Source organism: Pelodiscus sinensis, chromosome 8 (genome assembly GCF_052426305.1).
Source record: "Pelodiscus sinensis isolate ZL-2025 chromosome 8, ASM5242630v1, whole genome shotgun sequence".
Lineage (NCBI taxonomy): Eukaryota > Metazoa > Chordata > Testudines > Trionychidae > Pelodiscus > Pelodiscus sinensis.
The window spans coordinates 43190962-43218340 of NC_143059.1; the positions used below are offsets into that span (position 1 = coordinate 43190962).

The window sequence follows — 27379 nt, forward strand, 5'->3', positions numbered from 1 at the left end:
TTCCTAACTCTTGCTGTCCTTTTTATCCACCTTTGCTTTCTCTTCACCCCCATGTTGAAGAGAGCTCTTAAAGGGACAACATTACTTTTCTTCCAGATATCTGGTTAAATAAGTTTCCCTTTCTTCTATTTGATGAACTAGTTTTAAGAGAATCCTCCACCAAAATCAGTACCTTACTAAGATATAAAATCCTTTGTTATGTCTAAAATCTTTGGAAACATATTTTTAACATAAACGTAGTGTGAAATTTCATAAACATCTCTTGTTATGAAAATCACAAATTAATGTTTCCTTTTTCTAAAAGCAATGAACTTTGTTATGAGCACACTACACTGCTCCAACTGATTAATTTAAAACAATGTCTTTGTTTCAGTGAGTTTAAATATGTAGTAATCTGGATGATTATTTTATGAAGGTGTAAGAGCATATTTAAAATATAAAATCATCTTAGAAATACCGATGAAGAAAATGTAAAACAAAAGAAGGGCTGCATCATGTATTCCATAATATTTAATGGTGTTTTTGGCAGGACGACTGGCTTTCTCTCACACTAAAGCTTTTGGAAACACATCTCTGACAAACTTCAGGGTATATAAAAAGCCTATGACTGACATTTTTATTCCCAAATTTAGTGCTTTTAATTAGGTACCTTCTGCATGCCCAGTCTTCACAAACTGACATGCAATTAAAATATCCTCCATTTTCTTTAGAAAGAAATTTCAGAAGAGTGTTTTTTCCAAATATCATTTGCTACATTTAGATTTGGAGATTTGACTGGAATGGGTAGGTAGAGAAAAGAGGGAGACAGTGGGGAAGGAGTGGAGCCCAGGTGAAGCAGGGGTGTAGTATTGGCAGTACTCTATGTCTGGAATGTTCGAATGGGGAGTTTAACCCACACCAGCCTTGAAAGGGTTAATGAGGCAGCGATGAGGGCCGATTAACTTGTAGGCCACACCTGAAGGAATTAGGCTAGACAAGCAGCCCCTGATTGGGAACAGAGCCCAACTGAGAAGGATCAGGCAACACTAAAATACAGCCAGGAAATTAGTAGTAGAAGTAAGTCTCTAGTCGCTATCCTGGTGTTAAAATTAAAGGAGGAAATCCAAGGGAGAGGGGCTATCCTGGTCCTGAAGGAAGAATGTATTAAGGGGGAAAAATAGGTGGCTAGGAGTGTTGGTCTGTGTTCCCCTAGCACTGCTGGGGAAGTGGTAGTGGTGGAATTGAACATTTCTTGGTTAGTCACCTGGCTGGAGGCCCAAAACATGAAGAGGATGCATGCTGAGTCCCACAGAGCAAGAGGATGGGAGAGGAGACACCAGGTAAGGGCTAATTGCCCCCTCCCCTACCCCACACCTTGCCTGAGCAGCTACAAGAAGGTACCATCTCCGGTGAGCAAACCCATTTGCAAGTGCACAAGAGTATTCCTTAGTAAAGGTAAATTTCAGTTATTAAAATATGCTGAATGAAATTAATCAGTATCATGCAGTTTTCCTCTTATTGTAAAGTGCTACCAGACCATTTGTTGTTTTGTAAATGTTTTTAATGTTAGTTTCATTTTGCTGCTGAAAATACTTCATGATTTATAGTATGCATGGAACCTCTGAGGCTTCTGAAGTGCCTTTTCCAAAAAAAAAAAAAGGCATCATTGCATTTCATTTCTCAGTAGCATGCCACCAGCCAGAACTACACTTCTGAGTGCCTCTACCTGGTCTGTTTGTACCCAGATTACATCTAGGATTTTCAGATTAATCAGTATTTTAAGAGACTGTTATAAATTAAAACACAAAAAATGATAAAATTAAAGGTGAAAGGTGAGCAACATGTCAAAACTGTACATTTTAATACACACAGCAGTTAAATTCACCAGGGTATGAGTTGTTTTTTCCATTCTGAATAAGGACAATACTGTGGCTTCTGGTTCTAGTAAATACTGTGGTGTGGTGAATGGTGTCCGTAATACAGACTTCTCTCTGCCATTGCCTATCACCCTGCTCTTATTTCCTCTTCCTGCCCCCTCTTAATCCCTACAATCTGCCCATGCTTCTATCCTGACTGCTAGTTCCTGTATCAGAGTTAATTGCCTTCACTGCCATTTCAGATTATAAACTCTTCCTGTCTCAAGTTTCTAATAACAAATCCCCATATTTTTATTGATTAAACAATTGTAATAGTCTGCTACCATTGGCTTATGTTCTGAGCTAGCCACTTCCTTCACTCCCTTCTCAGGCTTTTTTTTACCACATCAGTTTGTGCTCCTAATACGGTCTCAAATTCATCCAAATGTCATCTAATTCAGGGGTGGCCAACCTTTGGCTCTTTGCTCACAGAAATGCGCTTCTCAGGGTTACGGCTTGTTTGGAGCCACATACCTGCTTTGTGCATGTGCCCCAGTTCCTGGAGAGAGAAGTGCGTGGCTGTGGCATCTCCTGTGAGACCCAGGCATTGGGTTAGAATGGGAGGAGTCTGGGGCAGCCTGGCTCTGGGGAGGGCATTGGGTTAGTATGGGGGGGAACTGGAGGGGCCTGGGTCTGGGGCAGGGATGTGTGACTCTTTGCACTATTATCCACAGCTCTTTTGGCTCTTTCAAATCTTCCATCGCTTGTGCATGTTCCATAACTGTCTGACAGGCCGGGGGATGAGGAGGGGAGGCATGACTTCTCATGTTCTCTGTATATTAAAAAAGCTTTAAAGAATTCAACCCATTATAATGAATCAAATATTTTAAGTGTTGCTGTGGTCTTTGGATTGTTAAGGAATTGAATGAATTACACTCTGGACAGCAAACAACATCTTTGAGATTATAAAGAATTTAAAGTAAATAGGCAAAGTAGTATCTAAAACCTCCTATTTTTAAATGATTTTTTTCCATGTAGAAAGAGTTTAGGTGGCATGGGTTGAAAATCTGGCTCTGATGTCAAGAAGAGTTTGTTGTTCACTCAATAGGGTCAGGCTTTCATCCCTTTAATCCAAGTCTTATATTAGTTACTAAAACTAAGGGAATAATAAAATGCTATCTGGGATTTACTTGTGACTTTCACAGGTGAAGGTTAGCTAACAAATTATTTAAAGGAATGAGCAGGTTTCCTTCTTGTTACAAAGTTTAGCCAGTGTTCATTAACACTCTGGCTACATCTACACTGGCGGCTTCTTGAGCAAGAACTCTTTTGCAGAAGAGTCCTTGTGCAAAAAGTCTTCCACAAGAGTGTGTCCATGCTGCCATGTGCTTTTGCACAAGAGCATCAGTGGCAGTGTGGATGCTGTCTTGCGCAAGAAAGCTCTATTGGCCATTTTAATCATAAGGGCTTCTTGCACAAGAAATTCATGTTGCCTGTCTACACTGCCTTCTTGTGGAAGAGATCTTGCTCAAGAGGGCTTATTCCTCATGGGGAGGGGAATAACTCTTCTGGAAGAAGCCCTGTTTCACAACACTATATTGTAAATTTACTAGCGCAAGAACGCTCGTGCAGTGTAGACAGCAGGCAAGTTTTCTGCACAAGAACAACTATTCTTGTGCAAGAAGCTGCCAGTGTAGACCTAGAGGGCAGATAGGGTTGGTCCTCTCCCCCACTTGGTGCTTGGCTTATACAGAAGTTGCTCAGTAACATTGCTGAATCCTCTGTCCTCAGTCCACCCCCCCCCCCTTGCCCCATGATCTCACTCTCTTCCCCTCCCATCACATACACAGGTTGCCCCCCACTAAAATCTGAAATGGAGCCGTTGACCGCCACCGGTTAAGGCAGACTCTCCAGTCTCCTCCAGCAATGGCAGAGCTGGGCTTTCAGCCCACAGCTAAACCACACAGACACTGAGATCAACTCAGCTCTGGTAAGACTCAAAGGGACTTGACACAACACCCACATGCACTTCTCCTATGGGACCAGAATCCCAGACAAATTCATTTTATTTTGCATAAAGTTTATATAAAGCAAGCTCTCAACTTTTCTCCCCCCTTCTCAGTGAGAGTTGCATACCTGTTGCCCCACTGAGGTAACCTTGTTGATTAGTGATGAACCAGAGGTTCGAGGATTGTCTAGGGGTAGTTTTTTGTGGCAAGGGACTGGGGCTCCGAAGGAGGAAGGCCCAAGACTTAAATGCACTTAACCAATTACAAACTTTATTAACTGCAATTTGATTGTTAAATCACTGTCTCTGATTAGTCTTAGACAGCGCAGCATGCAAAAAAGAATATAACAAATAAAACTAATACAGCAATAATAAAAACTCCTCCTGTAGCCAATCCTTCTATGGTTATCTTTGAACAGCTGGTGGAGTTAATCATTAATCTACATATACTTAACAACCGCTAAATATGAAATGGTTAATACAATATAGTAAGCAATACTCACAAGCCCAGAAACGATTACGATGCACAGACACAAAACGTGTAGCATGCTCCAGATTTGTACACCCTTTTGTGATTCAGTGGGTGGGAGGCGACCTTGGGTGATCAACCCCTCAGCCAGGATGGACGAGACGTGCCTTCTATTTTTTTGATACAGAACCTTCTCCAGCTTAGTGCTCAGAGTGCTATACTATAATTTTGACATCCGGTGCCATATTACGGTTCAGCTTTAGTTGATACTATGATTTGATATCCGGTATCATATTAGGGTTCCTTCCTAATATGACGTCTGCCTCAAGGTATTGTGGTCAGTGCCTGATGCTGACATGACTGGCACACGTGAAAGCTAGCTATGTTTTTTCTTGCCCTGTTCCAGGTGCTTGTTAACTGGTGTATTATGACAGCTCATTTCCCTTATTCCTATCTTGTCCTGTTTTTAGTGCTTGTTAACCTAACTTTTTTTCCCTACTCTTATCTTCCTGGCTTGGGTGCTTGCCAAGTCCAGTTCAGTTTACTGAGAACTGTGCTGAGCATCCAAGGGAATTCAAGCTCTGTCTCTGGATCCGCCTCAGCGGCCTGTGTTTTCCTTGTGAGGGGCTTCTGTGTAGCAGTATGGGCAATAAGCGTGAGGCCGTGGTCAAAAGGACTTGCTACACGACAGTTAGTAAACCCAGTATAAATAAGTATTAAAAAATAGGATTGAAGTAGCTGCAAGTGATAGCAGTCAGGTCAAAGTAAGTCACTAAACAAACACACCAGCTAAGCTTAGTACACTAAACATTTTTGCATGTAACATCTCACCCTCAAATGCTTTTAATTAGTTTTTTTTCACAGATTTGGCCTGTCCAGGCCCAATCCTCCTTAATGTTCAGTTCCAGGTTTTTGCAGAAGAGATCTTAGATGGTAAACAGGGATGCTGGAATCTGGCAGCAGCAGAGCTATGCAGAAGACTTCAATATATTTTGCTGAAGGTGGGAATCCTTTGTGTGCTATTCAAACTTATCTCACCTTCTGTGGAAAAGTACAGAATCCAAAATGGGTTCTAGCGTCATGTGACCTAGCCACATGCCTTGGCAGAGCCAACCATAGTTTACAGCAAAAGCAAGATTATTCATATATAATAGTCCCAAGTACCAGGCCATTAATCTCCTTGAGTACTACTAATGGCCTTCATTTAGCATATCTAAATTAGTAAACAGGTTTATACTTCATATTTCTAACTTCAAATACAAGAATGATAGGTAGATGCAAATATACACATCCAGCACATAACTTTTTAAATGTTACAAACTATTCTGCATAAAGCATACTGAGTTGAATTATATGCTTATGAATAGGAACACTTCCATAAAAAATATGGGGTGCTACGTGTCACACTTGTTTCCTGAATGAGCCATTACAAGTAAATCTTTCCATGGAGTGTCTTGAAGTATAACAGATTGTAGTTTTTCCCCATTGAAAGTCCTCGTCCAAAGGAGAATGATATGCAAGGGACAAGAGCAATTTTGGCCGCCTCATTTGCTCATTAAGTCCTTGGGATGACTCCTGACATTAATAATAATAATAATTAATAATAAAAAGAGTGCCCTCACTTCAAAGGGAAACACTAATGTGGGATATCTCTACACAAATGACATTGGTCTGAGATATGGGAAATGAATATTCAGACTTTGATTGCTTTAAGGTCTGTGACAGTCTTGAGGACTAAGATCTAGTGGGTTGTTAGGAGAAGAAATGGACTTGTCTTACTGGAATGTTGAGACTGCCCCATGTTCAGTGGCCCCAAGCTTTCACTTCTAACTCTGGACAATAGATAGGTACTATGTTGCGTTGGATGTTGTGTTCATAAAAGGGGTTTCTGAAATCTCTATATTTCCCCCCCCCCCCTCCAAGGCTGTGTGACTGGATTTATAGTACAAACAGACCATGGCTTTAACGATAGAAATGTAAAAGAATACTGTAACATTTTTAAAATACTTTAAGAACTGCTTTTTAAAATGTGGCTTTTAGTGAATTATTCACAAGCCTTCCACTACTGCAGAGCTGTGCTCTAGAATCCAAGTTTTTGTTTTTTAAAAAGGAGGGGAAAAAAGCAGCAACATTTCTTAGCTTGTGGTTGTATAAAGTCACTCATGTGAGCTAGTCATGAGCTTTTGAATCTACATCCTTCCAGTCTCATGTTAATGAGCTCCTCACTCATCAAAGCTTCTATCTTCCCTTGGAGCACAATGTGATTTACAGCTTGCATAGATAAGGACTTTGTCTAATATGATAAATGTGAGGAGATCCTGTACAACTACCATTGATTTTTGTGTTCCATTGTTTACTCCCTGTTCAGTGCTAGAACTTCAGGTGGGGCCCTTTGACCCTGCATATATAGCTGGGCTCCCTGCTGCAAAATTCGCCTCTACTGGAAATCATTTTTCTTTTATAAAGAAGAAAACCCCAGCTGCCTAGTCTGGGAAACTAACCCACAGTGGAATGTGGGTTGCCTATATGCCCATAAATAATTGTGGATCACAGGTTAAAAATTAAAAATGATGGTAACTCATCTGAAGCTTTATCATGCTCCAGCAAAATTGCTTAAACACATGAATTAAAATGCAAAATACGTGAGCACTGTGACAAATACATTTTATTTGTGCTTTCTGTCCATCTTCAGAATCTGCACTTGTAAATCCAATCTGTTAGGAATTATCCAAAATGTTGTTAAAAATTTAATAGCACTTTTAATGAACATGTAATTTGTTTCTTCAAATGTAAACAAACATCAATAGGCTTGGGGCGGGGGAGTCCATGAGAACTTTTAAATCAAGATTGGGTGGTGGGGGGGGGGGGGGGGTTGTTCTCAGGTTCCTAAGTTTGAGAACCACTGTTATGAGTTCTTAAATTTCTGTAGGATCAACTGAAGTGGCATTTACAAGAACAAAGCATATTTTTAAACCACATATTGTTTCCTGTATCAGAATGCATGGTGTAATCTTGAAAGATCTAAATCATGTTTGTTCTTCATATGTTTCATGCTCATCGGTACCTGCGTGGATGATCATTTTCTATTCTGTAAATATTAACAATGTTGGCTTTTTTTGAGATGATCCTGTTGACTATAAGTAGTGGCTCTTAGTACACTTAAATGAGAGATGATCATTGACTACATCCCTGTCATCCAATGCCATTTTAACATTTTTACAGTTAACCTGTTATAACAAATCCCTTGAAAGTACTGCTTTTACAGTCTTGCTACTAGCCAGCATGTTAGAGGGTAGCAAAAACACAGCTCTGAGTGTGGTCGGGGGTTGGGAGGTGGAACCTGTTATACTGAATGACTGTTTGGCAGCACTGGTTATTTTAATAGATGGATTGTTTAGTATAAAAACTTTCACCATCTATCATGGGTCTAACTATATAAAGGCAAAAAAAATTTCAAAAGCATATCCTAAAGAAAATATAATCTCTGTATTTGTTCCATGCCTCTGTTCTCCTTTGCATTTCCCCCATTTTATGTATTAAAGTGTGTAGTGACTCCTTCATAGCAAATACACAAGGTTACATCTACACGGCAGCATTATTTCAGAATACTGATGTTATTCCAAAATAACATGAAGGTGTGTAGTGTCAATGGATGCTATTTCAAAATGTCAAGATGGAGGACTTCTTAATCTGACTCATGGTAGCCCTCACTTCACGAGGATTAAGGGAACTCAAAGGAAGAGTTGTTCTTCTTTCCACTTCCTGCTGTGTAGACAGTGCCAAAAGCTGAAATAAGCTATGTCAATTGCGTAGTTTAATTTGACTTTAGCCCTGCTGTGTAGATGTACCCCAAGAGATTAATTTTGCTATATGGGAGGGAAGGGGGAAAGTGGTGCTGACCTCCTTTTGTGAGGGTCTTTGAGATCCCTATATAAAGGGGTGGTGGTGGTATTACCTGGATAGTTTATATTATTTCTAGGGATCCTAAAGTTCTTTTAGGTGCTGAGATCAGTCAGTGTCAGATGCTAGAAAAGGGTGAGAAGGATGGATTGCCTACAAAGCAGCAGAGAAAAATGTGAAGTTACCACAACCAACAGCTAGGAAAATCTTCTTCATGCTTTTCTGTATTTAAATCCAGCCCCATCTATACAGTAGCTTTTAGCCTTTATGGAGGCATGTTTATCTGTACAAAAAACTACTTGTGCTGAACACTTAGGCTATGTCTAGACTGCAAGCCTCTTTCGAAAGAGGCTTTTTCGAAAAAGAGCATCTAGACTGCAAGTGGAACTTTCGAAAAAGCAAGCCGCTTTTTCGAAAGAGCACCCAGGCAGTCTGGATGCTCTCTTTCGAAAATGCCCTGTTTGCAGTCAAGGACGCCTTTTTTTCGAAAGAACACTTTCGAAAAAAGGTGTTCTTCCTCGTGAAATTAGGTTTACCGCCATCGAAAGAAAAGCCGTGTTCTTTTGACTTAATTTTGAAAGAACGCGGCTGCAGTCTAGACTCAGGTGAAGTTTTTTCGAAAAAAACCCTGAGTCTGGACACAGCCTTAGAAGGAAGTAGACTGAACAGTCAAGTCTACTCTTGTCTCCCAGCTAGACTGTTACTCTGAACTCATTGAACCTGGGCTGGAAATTAACCCTTGAAGTTTCAAGTCTTTTCAAGTGGTGTCCCTGGGGGTGCTCCACTTAGGGTCTTGGTGCATCCTCACCCTGCTGATCAGAGGTTTTTGGTAATCAGTGCCCCTTGTACCATGCCCCAGCGTCTTGCGCTCCTTCTGTTTGCTGAGTGCACGTGCGACGCAAGTCCCCTCCGTTCGTTTTCTACCATTCTCTGATGAAGACCGAGTCAGAGCAGTGCTCTTCTTTCTGACAGAAAAACAAAGGAATACCATAGATAGCTTAGAATTTCTTCATAGTTTAGTCAATTAATGACAGTTTTCAATGGTTACCTAAAAGAGTGAGAGAAGTGCCGCTGCTGCAGCTTTTTTTCCTTCAACATGCTGGACTCTTCTGGTTTTAAGAAATATGACTCAATGCCTGTTTCGGATGGACATGAATCCTGCATTAAAGGTCTTGGAGAGACCCATGCAGCACAGGACTAACATGGCTACATCTCTATTATTTTCCTCTAATTCAGGATATCGAATTATGCAGCCCTCTTAGCTAACTATGGTCATGTGAACTATGCTAAAACACAGGAGCTGGCACAAGACCTTCCTGAGAATGAGACCACACTTCCAATCCATTATTAAGGTGGGGGGTCTCCGCAAACTGCCCTCCAGGCTGCAATGGATGTCATTGACACAGTGTCCAGGGCCACAGTTACAGCAATTGTAACATGGAGAGCTGCATGGCTGCAATCATCAGGGGTCCCAAAAGAACTGCAATCTAAGGTGGAGGATCTCCCTTTGTTCACCACAATGACAGATGGAGTCCTACACTCCTATGAAGGACTTCCGTACCACACTCCGGGGATGTACACTCCACCTACAAGAGACACAAATATGTTCCCTACCAAAGGCTAAGGGACTATAACTATTACAGACAGAGGCCATACAACATGCCTAAGCAGCACTCCAACAGAAGGAGGATGCAACAGAACCAGTCCTTCAACACTCAATCAACTTCACACAAGCAACAAATTTGAAGTCTTGGATGAGCGACCACCCCACGGATCCAGTGCATTCAAATGTCATCTTCCATCACCACCTGAGATCTGTCTACCAACAATGGGCCCACATCCCTACCGATAAGTGGGTCCTGGAAATTATCAAATTGGCTTACACAATCCCCTTCACATCCATATACCCTACCCCTCTTCAGGGACCCATCACACGAGCCCCTACTACAAGAAGAGGTACAAAAGTTACTCACCCAAGGGGCAGTAGAACCTGTTCCCACAGAATATCGAGGAAGATGCTTCTACTCCCATTATTCCCTAACTGCCCTCTTCCCCCCGCCTACCCCCCTCCAAAAAACAAAACAGGGGGATAGAGACTAATCTTGGATCTCAGGAAACTCAAGTTTATCCTTAACACAATTCAGAATGGTCACTCTTGCAACTATCATAACCGCACTGGACAAAGGGGACTGTTCTCACCCCTCAACCTTCAAGACACATATTATGTAACCATCCACCCTGCCCAGAGGAGACTTCTCAGATTCATCATAGAGGCATACCACCAGCAAGTTCACTGCTGTCTTCCAAGGCCAAGGAGGCCTTGACATGTGAGTGCTATCGCTGTCCCCTTGGCTACGTCTACACTGGCCCCTTTTCTGAAAGGGGCATGCTAATTTTCAACTTCGGAATAGGGAAATCCGCGGGGGATTTAAATATCCCCCGCGGGATTTAAATAAAGATGTCCGCCGCTTTTTTCCGGCTTGGGGGAAAAGCCGGAAAAAAGCATCTAGACTGGCCCGATCCTCCGGAATAAAGCCCTATTCCTGAGGATCTCTTATTCCTACTTCAAAGTAGGAATAAGAGATCCTCCGGAATAGGGCTTTATTCCGGATCGGGCCAGTCTAGATGCTTTTTTCCGGCTTTTCCCCAAGCCGGAAAAAAGCGGCGGACATCTTTATTTAAATCCCCCGTGGATTTCCCTATTCCGAAGTTGAAAATTAGCATGCCCCTTTCGGAAAAGGGACCAGTGTAGACGTAGCCCTTATGCGTGGTGGGAGCTCAGAGACTGCGCGTGTGGGCCTTGCTGACCACGGATCACGCAGCAACCTGTGCATGTGCCGTGCCAGCCAGGGCATGTGGCCCCAGCTAGCTGCAACACAGGGGCCCTGACCCATTACCCAAATGTATGTATGAAGGCACATGACATGCTCTGTACCCCAGGGAGGGACACTGCACAATGTCCTCCCACCATAAGCCCCCTTTACGCAGAGGCAGGCCACATCCTTTGCCCCCCTCCCCACACACTATATACAGCACAGGGGCATGGGTACAGTCCTGGGCCAGAACACAGTCCTGGGGATAGCAGGACATGATGGTGGGGAGACCTGCTGTCCTCACCTTGCAGAGGGGGGCTGGGCTTCATCCACTGTGTCCCCAGGGAGAAGTGACCACCTGTCTGGCTTCTCCACAGCTGCACCAGCTGTGAGTGTAGGGAGCACTGCCTCACCCGGAACATCCTCCTGCACCCGGGCCAGCAGGCGCACCCCGAACCAGGAGGGATACCAGCAGCAGCACCTGGGGTTACTTCAAAGGCAGGTCCACAGCCGGGAGCACTGGGTGCAGGAAGACCTCCAGCTGCTGCGGGAGAGCTTGCAGGAGCTGTATGACCAGGGCCGTACCATTCGCAACCACCTGCAGACCATGGCACAGAGATTGCTGTCTTCTGACACTCCAGCTATCATTCCTCCTGACATTCCTGCTCCCCCTCATGCTCCTTCCTCCCCCCCACCCCTCTTCCATGACCGTTCCCACCTCCTCCCTCCCCTGGGGATACCAAGACCCCTACACCTGCAGTGCTGGGAGACAGGTGGGCTGGCAAGACCCCCAACCCTGAGCTTCTCCTCCCCCTTCCTTCCCTTGCCTCCTGCTCCCAGGTTTCCCCCTCCCCTCTCCCACCCGCATCCCCCCGCACTCCAGTTATGGTGAATAAACCAAGGGTTTTTTGGCAACACGTATTTTTATTTGACATCAGGAAGGGGGGTTAGGAAAGGGAAAGTGGAAGGACGTGAGGGTGGAATAAGGCACAAGGCCCCAGTGGGGCACACCAGGGAGACTTTACTCCTCCTCTGTCTGGAAGCTCTCCCCCAGGGCCTCCCAGATACCAGTAGCCCCCCCCCCTCCAATGGGCCTTCCAGCTGGCAGCCGTGCGAGGCTGCATGTACAGGCCAGCCAAGTGGTTGGCCTCTGCCATCCAGGCTGGCAGAAAAGCCTCCCCCTTCCTCTCACACAAATTGTGCAGCACACAGCATGCTGCCACTATGTGTGGAATATTCCTCTTGGAGAGGTTGAGGCAGGTGAGGAGGCATCAAAATCGGGCCTTCACCCGGCCGAAGGCCCCCTCCACCACAATGCGGTCCCTGTTGAGCCTGGAATTAAAGGCCTGCTGGGAGGGGTTAAGGTGTCCTGTGTAGGGCTTGCATGAACTAGGGTAGTAATGGGTAGGCTGCATCCCCCACTAGGCATACAGGCATGTCCACGTTCCCAACACTGATGTGGTGGTCAGGGAAGAAGGTCCCAGCATGCAGCCTCTGGCACACAGAGGAGTTGCGGTACACCTGCGTGTCATCTGCTTTGCCAGACCAGCCCACACTGATGTCCAGGAAGTGGCCCCAGTGGTCAGACACGGCCTGCAGGATGACCAAGAAGTACCCCTTCCGGTTAATGTAGAGGGAGGCCTGGTGTTCAGGGGCACAGATGGGGATGTGTGGTACGTTGCCAGTGGCCAGTCTGCTGAGAAAGGCATAATTGGTATATTTTGCTGGTATGTCAATTTGTTCATCTGGATCTCTAGCATGAGAGAGAGCATAATCTCATCAGAAATCCCTGCTGCATTAAAACTAAGAAACTTTCTTTTTTAAATTCAGAACACTAGGAATCTTGGTCACACTCACTTTCTTAGTTCACAGGTGTCCCTTTAGCACTACTGAACATAGCTGATAAAATCCTTCCAAATGCTAGTTGGTGTCTCGTATATACATTATATTTGGTATCTGTTTTCATGCAAAAAATTCTCTCTCTGCTCCTGTCACATTCTTTGTTTTTAACTGTTTTGTCTTAATATAGCTGGCTTTTGAGAGGTGTCTTTTTTATTAAGTTTCTTCCTCTCCCCTCCATCTTTCACTATTAGTGGATTGCAAACCCTGATCTTGGAATGTGAGTAACTTTTGAACCCATAGTTCTCAACAATTTTGAAATTATGCAAAATTTTGTTATCCTTTGTCTAAAAATAGATTTAATGATAGCTACCTAATTTGAAAGAACTTCTCAAGCGATATTAGTATTTTGAATTAAAGTACTTCTATTTTATAATATTCTAGAATGATTTTAGAAATTTCTGTGATCAGATCACATTTTTTTTCAGTAGAACAACCACAAAGTAGGGTCACTGGCTTCTTCTTAAATTGTTTATAGTAGGAATTATTTAAACTGTAACAAACGACTGTGTTAGTGACCAAAAGAGTTTGAGTCTCCTACCAGATGAGATTCTTCATTGGATGACTTCTGTAACACGTATTGCTAACTGCAAAAGAGAAATACTCCAACCAGGTCCCATTGAATTGCATACTTAACTCTAATGAAACGTCATAGATTGATGGTAGATAAGGCATAAGGGACCACAGTGATCCTATATTCTGCCCTCCTGTATGACACAGGCCATAGGACTTTCCTGAATTAATTTCTGTTTGAACTAGAGCTTTCTTTTTAGAAAAACATCCAGCACTATAGTCATTAAGGTCAGAAGAGAGGTTTTAGATCTAGATTGGCCTGTAGTATACCACAGGCCATTAAATTTCACCCAGATAACCATATATTAAACCAGAAAACTTGATGTAGACTAGAGAACTTCATTTCTTAGGAAATGAAGCTCTTTACTATGCACATAGAACAAGAGACCAAATTATTACCAATGCTTGAGGTCCCTGCAATGGCAGGGAACTGACTACATGAGATGCCTCAATAATAGCATCAAAAATCTAACCTTGATTTAAAAGTGTTCAGTGATGTTTTGAGGCGACTTGACCCTTGGTAAGTTCTCATGGTTAATTTTTATCACTATTTTTAAAAAATGCCCCTTTTTATTTCCAGGCTGAATGTGTCCTCGATTCAAACTCTAATGGCAGAAGCTATATAAATTTTCATTCCCGATTTGATCATCTTTCTGTAAAGCTAAATAGATTGAGCCCTTCATGGTAGGTCTTATTTACTAACCCATTCATCATTCTTGGGGCTCTGCTCTGAACCTTCTCTAGCTTATCAAGATCCTTCACAAATTGTGCATGATGAACTGGTCACAGTTCCAGTACTAAATGCATAAATATAACCACTGTATTTCTACTCATGATTCCCTTGTATATCTGTTTAAGGATCACATTGTCACTTTTTGGACATAATGTCACATTAGAAGCTTCTGTTCAGCTAAATGTCCCTTTCAGTCTTTCAAATTCCTGAAGGTGAAGGGGGGGCTCTTCCCTTGGAGAAACAGCATGTCAGATTTGCTTTGATTCTAGAGATATAATTTTAACTTTGACCATGTTGACCTGCACTGTTAAGGCTTTTGAGTTGAGCTGTTAGCCAAATTAGGGATGTTGCAGGTTTTTGCAGGTATGAGGACAAAGTGATAATTCCATCAGACAATGGGAATAAAGAAGATACAACTAGGAAAGTACTACTTCCTTGAAGCTCTTCCCCCGCCCCCCCATTGGGTTCCTCCAGCATTCTTTTGATATAGTCCTCCAAGTCTCTTTAGAAAACACCAGGCCCTGTGACTTGTCTTAGGGTATGTCTACACTACCCCGCTAGTTCGAACTAGCGGGGTAATGTAGGCATACCGCAATTGCAAATGAAGCCCGGGATTTGAATTTCCCGGGCTTCATTTCCATAAGCGAGGCGCCGCCATTTTTAAATCCCCACTCGTTTGAACCCCATGCCGCGCGGCTACACGCGGCACAAACTAGGTAGTTCGAACTAGGAAGCCTAGTTCGAACTACCTAGTTCGTGCCGCGTGTAGCCGCGCGGCACGGGGTTCGAACGAGCGGGGATTTAAAAATGGCGGCGCCCCGCTTATGCAAATGAAGCCCGGGAAACTCAAATCCCGGGCTTCATTTGCAATTGTGGTATGCCTACATTACCCCGCTAGTTCGAACTAGCGGGGTAGTGTAGACATACCCTTAGGGACTATATACCATGCTTTTCCAGACTGCATGACTGTTTCTCTCTCTCCTTGAGTCTGCATGTGCTGATGTCTACTGCTTTTCTTGCCCCATTCCATGCCCACTCACATCCGGGTATTATCTGACCAGAAAACACTGCAGTTCATGTCTCTCAAATTATCGGGCACCTTTTGTGTTTAGCTTCTGTTTTTTGGATGGGGACTTGTGCTTGTGTTGAACGTGGCAACTATTATTTCAGTCTTTTCTTTTTTTTTTTTTCCATGAAGGAAAAGTCTGAGGCTATATCCTACCAATACAAGAAAGTTTAATTTCACCCACAACATATCACTTGCTTGTGCTCATCTTGCCGAATAATCCAATCTCTCATCTGCAAACTTGATGAGTAACATTTTTGTTTCTTACCCTAGATCAATTTTAAAAATGTTAAATAGTGCAGGGCCAAGAACACATTAGTTGCTCCTTTATTTTGGCTAGAATCAGGCCAAAAATTATTTGCATCCCCTCTAGCCTCTTAAAATATTAGCACAATTGCTTTCTTTGAGCTTATGGAAATATCTTGATGGGCATATTTGGCTTTGATGCACTGGGGAGCACCAGAGATACTGCAACTGTGGTGGAGGGAACGGTTACCACTTCCTTGCCCAAAAGACCCTCCTTAATTTAGATTGCCTGTTTCATACCTGGGAGTAGATTTGTATTTGTCCTTGAATCCTAAACTATGGGGAAGTGCCTCTATCAACAACAGAGGCTGCTTCACCATAAAACTTTGTTCACATAATGCATGAGTCTCACCAAAACAGATTGCTACTGGAGACATGGATCTCCCTGACCCAACCTGGTTCACACATTTGGCTAGATGGAGGCCAAGGCATTAATATGATGATGGACACCTCTCTTAAAAACTACATTCAAGAACTGTTTTGGGATATCTCTCACCTTGGAAACTGTTCCCATTATAGAAAGCTTCACTCTCAAGAGTAATGCTTGTAGCCAAATAATCCATATTAATGGAAGAGAGAACTGTCTCCAGGGATAGAAATGTGGCACAGACCTGGCTGATCGTAAGCCAAAAACCAGGTAGTCTTTGAGAGACACATCTACTGACAAATCGACACTCTTGAAATCTTTGATTAGTTCCTAGTGGATGGAAACCAAGGTGTCTTTTTTTTTTTCTCTCTCTCTTGTTCCCTACCCCCATTCATTTATTTGTTCTTTCCCCTCCCTTTTTTGGGGGGGAGGAGACTCTTTGCACTATGTCTTCCGTACCATGACTCCCATTACAACAGAAGACTCTTTCAGGCTCTCCCTCCTGTGCTTTGGAAAGGGGTGTTAGTGTTTGTCTTCCATCTAATTAAAAAGCTTATTACAATACTCTGATCCACCCAAGGAGAACCCATGCTCTATCATCATGTTTTCTTTTCTCTCTCCTCTAAGCAGTGCCAATCTTTTTCAACAGGTCTTTCCAGGGTTCTGGCCAAAGAAAGCTTTAGCAAAAATATACAAGGCTCATAAATGAGCAAAGAACAAAATGTCATAAACATTGGACAAAGCGTCATCTCAGTTATTAATCAGTTCTGTTGGAACTTTTGGTGCTGGTTTTTTGTTTTTAAAATTGGACTCAAAGTTCTTTTTAGTTATTGCCCTTTGAAGTTTAATATTAAAATTTACTTACAGGTATTAATTGTAGGCTCTTCTATCTTGTTGTTGAAGCTTGTGTGAAAGGACAAGATGAGTTAAATTCTTTATATCTAGTCCTAAAGCATTTTTGTTTGCTATTTCTTCACCTTCATTCTTTTCTATAGTATCTCCTTTTAAGGACAATTATTAGGCTAGTGAGCCATGCATCATGATTATATTATAGGAGAGAAGTAATAACTTTATTAACATGACAATATATACCTATTAGCCCAATAATGCCCTTTTAAAATAACCTTACAGCTAATTTTTTGAATGTGAATTTTATAAAACACCAATAAAATCTTCATAAAAGATTATAATGATGACATATTACACCTTTAATTGATGTGAACATTTGATTTAGTTGCTTTTAATGAAATATATTTTCTTACTATCATTTGAAAATCATTAAAGTTTTCAAATGATTTTTAAATATTTCAATATCCTATAGAATTTTTGGTTACACACAATTATTAAACTGTCCCCTTCTTGAAACTTATGTACCTTCAAATTCTTTCTAAATTGGCATTTACAGCTTGACTACCTTTATATTCTGAGTTCATATGTCTCCGAGATCCAGGTGATAGAAATATTTACAGAATCTCTTTGATTTAGGATTAATTAAATCACTTTTGAGGTTTAACTTAATGGGGGGAGGGTTAGCATGTGCTTGTGCTTGGATGTATTCAGTCTTATTCTTCATTTTCTCTCAGTTAATGTGTGATCTGATCACTTATTTAGCACTGAATAATAGGTTTGTGTGATTGCTCTTGGTTGTGCCTCAGGGTTTACTGTAGAGCACTCCAGCTGATTAATACCTGCCCAATGAAAAGCACAAATATTTTTCTACTGAAGAAATAAGTAAGTTGTGTAACTTTTTGAAGGACTTTTATTTGAAATAGTTCTCATCATATTGTTGCCATTAAAATCATTCCCTTGGTACTGACAAAGTAGTCTGCAAAATATTTTATGTTCAATGGAATTGCTTTTTTTATTGTGTTTGTGGGCTCTTGGCAGAGCCCTCAAAATGAACATGTCATGCCCAGCAAAATCCGTTTCTCTTCCAGTCACTGCACTTGACAGTGGAACCTCTTCTTCATGAATGGCTAGAATAACTCATTTTAGAGTCCGTGCTGATCCTGGTCTGTGCAATGAGTGTCAGAAAGTGGCATGAAGCTACCCTTCCCTGTAAGAGAGAGAAACATACCACCTCGACTCAGCTACCAGACAACTGAAAAATTATTCAAATGTTTTCTAAAATTAAGCAGATGTTACTGTAAAGAAGCATGGATTAATGGGGTCTTTTCTAGATTCACGCCATTTTAAAATATGTACCATGAATAGTATGTTCACGTATTTTTACCAAAAAATAGTGGCATATTTAAGTACCTATCTATCCACTTTACTCAGTGACATTCCTGATTTCTCTGCATACCACACCTTAATCTGATTTGCTCTGGAGGTTATCGAGGTAAAGAGAATCTATTTGTAATTCTCTATTGTGCAAGTTGGCTACATGCACCGTTTTTGGTGGGGGGGAGAAGGAGGCATGGGGAAGAGGAAAGGGAGAAGCTTGCTCTCAGCTGACTTGTCAGTCTGTGGGGAAAGGTGATGTAGTCCCACAAATGAAGGGCCAGAAACCCAAGTAAATGGCAGTATGGCCTGAAGCATCCATGGAGTTGCAATAGCTTCCAAGCCTGCTGCTTCTGCCTCTTGCATGAGCGATTTGGACAATAAACATATATAACTGTAAGCCACCTTTGCCCCCACCTCCTCATCAATAGGCACAGCATGGTGTTTCAGAGGTGAGCAACTCTGTATCCCTGTTCCAGTGCCAAGATGTTACAAAGCTCTTCTCTGTAGCATTCGCATGGGCCGGTCACCAGTACACACTACTTTTCAAATCTTCTGTAATTGCTCACAGGGACAAGATTTGGCCCAAAAACGTATCTGAGAAAGTTAAAAGCACCTGAAGGAGATTAGAATGGAAACTGCATCTCAGTCCTGTGTCCAATGTTCTATGCTTGAGTCCTTTAACTCAATTTTGTTAAATAAAAGGAAAACATACATCCTTGATTGACATGAAAAATAGTGCTTTTAAGAAGTTAATTTTTAATAGGAATTCCATTGACTGTATTTTTCCCTTCATCCCTATTAAACTCTTATTTGCTGTTAGTTTTCTTTGATTAAAAAATAGTCAAATTTTGTTTTCCAATAACGTTGTCTTCTAGCATTCAAACTTAAAGCATTGATTTAGCTGTGCCAGCATGGGCCACTACTCCATTTCTTTGCTTCTCAAACTTTACAGAAAAGAGAGAACCCAGATTCATCCTATTTTTCTGGCTCCTCTTGGTTCGATCTCGTTCAACATTCACTTACAACAGTATTGTGGATTGTACTTGATTTGGTGAATCTTTGTTGGGTTTTACTAGGAGCAATCCCATTCCAGGCATATCCCATTTTCCTGACATGACCAAACCATTACATTGCTTTGTCATAAGAGGAAGCTGTATTCTGAATCTTGCCCTTTAGGAGGAATTCTTGATCAAACATACAAACTCTCTAAAATATATGATTAATATGGGAGATCGTGCATCCTTCAAGGATAGTACTATGACTTCTGTATCTGATTCATTCACTTGTAATCATGTGTTAAGAAGAATGTGCCACTAGCTGTCTCATTAGAACATATCTTGGGTTCAGGGATGACCCTGGAGTTCACAAGGTTTGGATGTGCTTCTATTAAAAATAGATATTGTTGCTGGCTAAAAGAATCATTAAAATGTGAGTAGCTTGTTGGTAAAATATGTACAGTAAAATTCATGAAAGTTACTTTTGGTGTATGCAATTCTGTTCATTCGTATAAAGTATGGCTCGGGTACGATGAGGTGGGGGAGATATACATATGTTACTCTTTAGAAGCCAAAAGTATTACCTGACTCTCTTCAGTGAAAGGCCTGAAGTAAGGCAGCTTGATTCACCAATGACAGGAGGCTGTGAATTGTTTGGCTAGGAAATTGGGCATCTTCTGGACACTTAGTACAGACTGAAGCTTCAGAGAGTCCTAGATTTTGGTCCTGCTGGACCACAGATATTATGGGATCAGAGAGCTCCAGCACCCTGGAGTGGAAACCAGCCGGGAGCCCCGGCCAGCAGGACTGGAGAGGCCTGTCCTGGGAATTGCAAGTGGTGCGTGGGAAAAAGTGGGGCAGCTGGGAAGCCCCGTGCTCAGCCAGAGCTCCCTGAGGAGGAGAGAAGCAGGGTTGCAGTGGCTGGGGAACTCCTTCCCTGGGGAGCTCCAGCAGGCCAGAGCCCAAGTCCAAGACTGGAGTCCACTAGCAGTGTGTCTGGAGTGGTGCACGCTGCAGGGAGGGAGATCGGCCTCCCAGGACAGTGGCAGGGCATCTCCTCTGATCTGGCAAATTCCCTCATTTGGGATGGGTCAGGTCCTGTGGGTGCCGACAAGGGAGGTACAACCTGTACGTGTATCTAAAATGCTACAGCAATACTTCTCTATTTCAGAGAGAGGTAAAGTGTTACTTACTCAAGCCCATTATTTAGATACGTCATTCACAAAGTGGCAAGCCATTGACCTTAAAAACAACTCCCCCTGTCCCCGCCAAAACAAGCCCAGCAAAACTGTCAGTGGGTATTAAGATCTATTTATACTGATTACTTTTGTAACTACTTAAACATGAATGACTGAATTTAATCAGTCCATCTTTTACTACCTCTAAAAGTGTGATTCAAATTTTTTCATGCCTGTTTTTTTTTTTTTTTTTTTAATAAGGTTAGGCTGTTCTTGATTTAATTCTGCTTCAGATTAAAGAGCTACTAAACTCAGGAATAAATACTTTTACCTTTAGTACCCATAAATGGGAGGAATACTCATCTATTTAATTAGATATACCGTATCTTATTCTTTGAAACGTAGATGTGCTCCATTTAAAATAGTCCATGTTGTTCAAGACCTTTAAGGACTAATTCTGCTTTTCGGAAATGGCAGATATAATGGAGAAAATAGCTGGTACTCAGACAGATGTCTGAGTTCACTTATCGTTTTTAGTACAAAAGAATCCTCTAAGCTCTTTCCATAATACCCAGAGCTAGCAAAGGGTTACTGACTTATTAAGTTTCAAAACAGAGCAATTTGCTGCTGAACATGCTGAGAAAATCACAGCTTTGAACATGAAACATGTTATGGCAAGGCAAATGCTGCAACTTTCGGTAACACTTATAGTTCGTACTTGTGTAGCAAGCTTTCACACTGCAGTTTTATAGTTATGTATTTTGATAGTTTTAAGCTAGTATTAGTTCAGAATAGAGAACTTTTATACATAGTTGATATATATCCATGTGAAATATTAAATTGCTGCTTTCACAGGCTATAGTCGTTTGGCAGGAGGTTTATGAATTGGAAATATCTGACAATCCCTGCTTGCTTTTATATAAAGATGGATCAAGCAGGCAGGGTTTGGGTCAAAGGATGAATCGGGGCTAAAGTTAATGAACAGAAATGATCCCAAAAATATATGAGCTGGTTTCATGAGATTACATCTCCAAATGGCAGGAATCAGATGTCTAAGACTTTTGTCACTTCTGAAACAGAACGGAATATGGGCCACATCTGGTTTGGGTCCAGTGTAAAACCAAACCATAAGGTCAGGTTCAGATCTGGAGAACTGAACTGATACAGTCCCTCCTCCTATCAAATTCAAAGGTGTTTGGTTCCACTGATGGACTTGCATATATTAAAATATAAATGTCTGACAGGCCAATGAAGAATGAGAATTAAATTTTTTCTTCAAATTCCACTGAATGTTTTTACTACATTAAGTGCTGAACATTCTAGCCTAGTCCACAGATATGCTTACCATAGGCTCACATTGTGAAGTTTAAACATGCAAATGTGCTTTACTGGGCACTTGGCAGGATTGACTTAGTCAGAAATCATGACTATCTCAGAGATGATCACTAGAGCCACATCTCTCCTGTAACTAGTGACTAATAACTATGAGCTTGTTTTGCAGGTATGTATACTTTAGGAGAATGGAGGAGTTCTCGTGGGTGTGTGTGTGTGTGGGGGGGGGGTGATATTAGCACAGCAGCAGGACTTCTGCTAGAAATACCAGCTCTAAACTACAATTGATCCTTCATAAAAGCCCTGCAGATGGAAGCAGAGGTGCGGGTGCTCTGAATCCAAGCATCTCTCAAGCTGCGCCTGTGCCCTTCCCCCCCCACCTTCACCACACCCCACCACCCCTGCATGAAATGTCTTTTTTTGGGGATGAGCTGGCTGACACTCAGATTTTTGGGAATGATGGTGGATAAGAACAGAGAATCCCCTGACTGCCTGAGCACTGAGTTGCTAGATTGTTCTGGGGCTGGCTGATACCTCATATGTGACAGAAAAATTTTAAAGGGACTATGTAGATAGTCCCATTAAACAAATAGATATTAGATTGGACATTACTCAAATGAGATAAAGGAGGCACTGGGCTGAATATCTCTCCATCTGCAGCCCTTACAGGAGCCTAATATAAGGATTACCACAACTTGCAAAGCTCTGGGCCAAACAGGATTATGGGGAGAGAACAGTTAGTTGCTACAACTAAAAGACCTCTAGTTAGGCGATAATCATAGCTCACATACATCCCAAAAGCTTGTACTATACTTTGATTAGGTAGAGCCCATGCATAGTGTCAGTGGGATTATTTCATCTACCATTTATCTAATTTTATGTACAGTCATTTTAACATTTTTAAGTGAACTTTTTAAAAAAGGCTCATTCTACCAAAAGCTGCAATAGAAAAATGCAGCTTTCTATATTTGATACTTTAATAGAGATTGGTATATAATGTAGGTTAAGTATTTGTCTGCTTTATAATTATTTTGTTAATTTTTATCCAGAGCACCCTCTAGCCAGTATCTGTCAATGTTCTACCAGAGAAATTATTGACAATGAAATTCCCTTTGCTTTTCAGTCAGGTTTATAATTTAGCAATTTCAGTGGTCTGTCAAAAGTTGTATTCCCCTCCACGTTCTTCAAGCCTCAATTACAAAGTACCTGCTTATTTGTAAGAATGTTATTTTGTACTTTAGTTTAAATAAGAATGTTAAAGAATGAAGTACTTGAACCTTTTCACTGCTATAGCATCATGGGAAAGAGTCAAATATAGCAATTGAATCACTAAGTCAAGTACACATTGTAATCCAAACTTGGTCTTTCAAAGATAGACTTCTCACTTGCTTTTCTTCATTTTTCCATGTTATAATAACTATTTACTGGGGTTCAAAGAAGGCATGTTGGCCAGTTTCCTCCAGCTACAATCAGAAGTTACTGGTGTTTGGCATCATTTTAAAAAATGAGAAGCAAAAATGACAGGGGATTTTTTTTTTCAAGTTTGGGAATCTCCATGTGTTGGAAAGCAAAGTCCCCTAGTATAAAATAGTAGCTTATTAAAACTGGGTAATAAGAACTTCTATACCTGAACTATAAATAAGTAAAATGATTTGTGACTAACTGCAGGATGTACTTGAGTGATAGCTCTCAGCAGAATACTGAGTTTGGCAACACTACCAGAGTATAGGAGAGGTAGTATTCTACATTCTTTTTCTTTATTTTTGTGTGCAGGGAGTTCATACCTTTAAACAATATGCATTTTTAGAACAGTCTAGACAGGCTATGATCAAGAGACTGTGTACAGGAACAATTTGTATCTTACAACTTTATCTGATTACATGGATAATGACTAAAAAAATCTATCTGACAATTTTGAATGATTAGAAAAGTGATATTCATTCAGACTTCTCCATGTTTCCAAATGGAATGGGATTCCTGTCATCTACTGCATATCATTTATTTCCAAAGTTTGCTCAGTACCTCTTTCTTTCAGCTGCCAAGTAATCTCAGATTCTCTAAGCATGTAGCTATTCTGCTGTTTTGACAGGTATAGACATCTCAAAATAATGTATTAGCCATTTTTCCACACTACTGAACCTGTGTAAAGAGCAAGAGGCCTAGAAACCTAAGGGATAAAATGGGGGATGGGATTCTGATGGCATGAGATATATTTACACAAAAATGAATTTCTTAGGGTGCCCCTCTATATTGACATAAGCACTTCAATTTTCTTGTATGCTGTGTGAATTACCATCTTACATGGAACCCTTCTCTCCCATATTATGTAATAATTTAAATGATTGTTGGTGTTCTGGCTCTACCTAAACAGTTATTCTGACATGTAATAGTGAGTCTCTTGGGTTTGCCAGCACAGAGCTGGTTTGAAGGGGAAAAAACCCACCATTTTCTGACCAGCTGTATTTGACAGAAAGCTGGTGAAAGAGTAGAATACTGCGATGAGGTGCTTGTGGTGGCCAGTGATGCTAAGCAGGTAGATTGCAATATTCTGAACCACTTTCAGGAAGTAGTAGAGTTGCTCCAGGATAGGTCTTGAGATCAAACTTAATGGCTACGTCTACACTGGCCCCTCTTCCGGAAGGGGCATGTAAATTTCACGAGTCGTCGTAGGGAAATCCGCGGGGGATATTTAAATCCCCCGCGGATTTCCCTACGACGACTCGTGAAATTTAAATATCCCCCGCGGCATTTAAATAAAAATGTCCGCCGCTTTTTTCCGGCTTTTAAAAAAGCCGGAAAAGAGCGTCTAGACTGGCCCCGATCCTCTGGAAAAAGTGCCCTTTTCCAGAGGGTCTTATTCCTACTTTGAAGTAGGATATTCTTTTAGGATTTTCTTGTTGTCCTCCATAATGTCACTCTCTCCCAGCATCGTCTCATTTGCAAGTTTCATTAGCATATTCCCACTTTATGCAAAATTCATTAGTGAACATATTGGCTACGTCTACACTGGCCCCTCTTCCGGAAGGGGCATGTAAATTTCACGAGTCGTCGTAGGGAAATCCGCGGGGGATTTAAATATCCCCCGCGGCATTTAAATAAAAATGTCCGCCGCTTTTTTCCGGCTTTTAAAAAAGCCGGAAAAGAGCGTCTAGACTGGCCCCGATCCTGGGAGCTTGCTAGCTGGAAGTGATAGAGGAGAAGAGTCGACACTGATCTTGCTGTGCAAAAATGGCTAATAAATCACCTCAGATGACAATCCTAGAATTGTATTTCTTGTAGATGAGGGCGTGTTAGTACTGTAATACAAGACTATGGTGAGCCCTCATCTGGAATATTATGTGCAATTCTGGTCTCCATCTTAAAAATGACTTCAAACTAGAACAAATGCAGGGAAGGGCAACTAGGATGATCAGAGGAATGAAGAGATTGTTTCATGAAAAGAGACTTAAGGAGCTTAGTTTGTTTATCTTATTCAAACACGGTCTGAGGGGAGATATTTGCTCTCTAAATACAGTCAACAGAGAAACACCAAGGAGGGAGAGGATTAAAGACAGGGCATGTCTACATTGGGGAGTTTATTTTGAAATAAGGTGAGCATCCACACTACCAAACCTGTTCCAAGATAATAGGCTTGTTGTTTCAAAATAATAACTCATGCTTATTCCTCATCACAAGCAGATTTCAAAATAGTTATTTGGGGAGTTATTATTTTTAAATAATCTGGTAGTATAGACAAAGCCTGGTAGTGTAGACAAAGTGCAGTGTGGGCACAAGAAGAAATGGATGCAACCCTGACCTCTGAATCCAGGCTTAAAATTAGATGAAAGCTTCTAACAGTCAGAGATGTGAAATTCTGGGATACCTTTGAGAGAGATGGGACAAAACTTAACCGACTTCAAGACTGATAAGTTTATGGTGGGGGGGGGGCGAGGTGGGGAGAGGGATACAAGATGAGGTTGGTTACTATGACCTATCCAGGACTGCTATTGGCAAGTATTTCCAATGGCTGGAGATGAACACCAGATAGGAGGGCTCTGAGTTACTACAGAGAATTTTTCCCAGGTGTCTGTCTAGTGGGGTCTCGCTCAGATGTTCAGGGTCCACCTGGTCCCAAATATTTGGGGTAAGAAAGGAATTTCTCCTGAGTCCCTCACCTACACCTGCTACATTCTTTACACCTCCCCACAATCTTGCCAATATTTGACAGCTGCTGCCTTTGTAGCTCCTGTGTACCTGGATTGGATTGTAGTGGAGATACAGATTGAAGAGAGCCTGAATTACTTCAAATTCAGTTCAAAATATAGCTTTAGCCCTTGTCTATAACTTTGAATTCCTTTTCATTGAACTGAGCCTGACAGCAGGTGTAACTTAGAACCTGTTTGATGTAAGTTGTAGTCTTCAGAGAAGATACTAATATATAATGAGTAGTACTGAGTCTAGACCCCCATGATGCTTTTTATATAATACTCTGTGTGTGTGTGTGTGTGTGTGTGTGTGTGTGTGTGTGTGTGTATATACACACACACACAAACAGCTTTAGTTTTCATAGTATCATTCATCCTAATTTATATCCAAAAATACTTCATAGAATAAAATAGAGTAGATAATAAACGGTGTAACAACAGAAAGACAGGAGGAAGGATATTGAACAGTGAATGTTTAAGTATTCAATCATTAAGCAGGCAAAGAAAAATTCGATAGTGGAGTACTTCAGTATTGAGCCAGGACTAGAATCTGTAAAAGAACTAAAAGTACAGCCAAGGAAAAATTGGAGCAGGGGGAGATTTATTTAATCACTTCATGAGTTATGCTGGATGTTGATATGAACTCTCCATATCCGCTAAAAACAGCTGCCAATAGACTGCTGAACAGTTCAAGAAATTCTAGCATTTTGGGGTATACTGGAGACAAAAGACTCTAGTCACTAGATTACATGTATAGTAATAGGGGTGAAACCTGAGAGAGCCAGACTCTCAAAGAATTAGAATTGGGGGCCTTGGGACCAGCTGATATACTGCAGCTTTGGAACCTTTCTGACATGCTGAAACACATCAAAATCCTGGTTGTGCTTCCTCCTCCCTTCCCCATACATACCACTGAATGTTTTAAAGGGCAGAGATTTGACACATTAGGATCAGATGGCAATGCCTAACTTTGAGAAACAAGTTACAGCAATAGAAATAATTCATGTACTTGATCATAACGGAGGAGATAAATTATAATGGTGCATTTGTAGCTAGGTAGAAGAATTTCAGCACCATTTCCAGCTTTTTTTAAACTAGTGCCCACAAGGGAGCCATGTTCATTTTACAGAAGTTGGGTCGTATAGTGTTGAGTAGATCCAAATACTCCTGTCCTTTTGGATATGACATATACTGTGTAATCACAATGATATATGGATCCCTTTCCTTTCCTGGGTGAGAATTCTTCCTAATACTAATACTGTTAAAGAGTGCTATACAGGTGCAGAATAACAAATGGGAACTGGCATGATCCCCAGATGCACTTCTGTGCCCCTCTTCACATCCCAGTATATTTCATCTGAAAAGTATATTTCTTCTATTCGGGTGCATCCACATAGCAGGGCTTAGCTCAATTTGTATAGCTTATTTTGAGTTCTGTCAATTGTGTAGCTTATTTCAAAATGGGGAGCATCTACACAGCACTTATTTTGAAATA

At 41.4% G+C, this 27379-nt stretch overlaps 1 long non-coding RNA gene across 2 annotated transcripts in view; it reads left to right on the plus strand.

Annotated features, from left to right (window-relative positions):
* The first annotated feature begins 984 nt into the window (after window positions 1-984).
* Window positions 985-27379, plus strand: part of LOC112544130 (uncharacterized) — a 132425-nt gene continuing 106030 nt past the window's right edge. The window contains exon 1 of one of the 2 annotated variants that reach the window (XR_012905643.2): window positions 985-1319. This is a non-coding gene — a long non-coding RNA (uncharacterized LOC112544130). The remainder of the gene's footprint in view (window positions 1320-27379) is intronic. The other variant, XR_003087451.3, reaches the window with a different exon arrangement.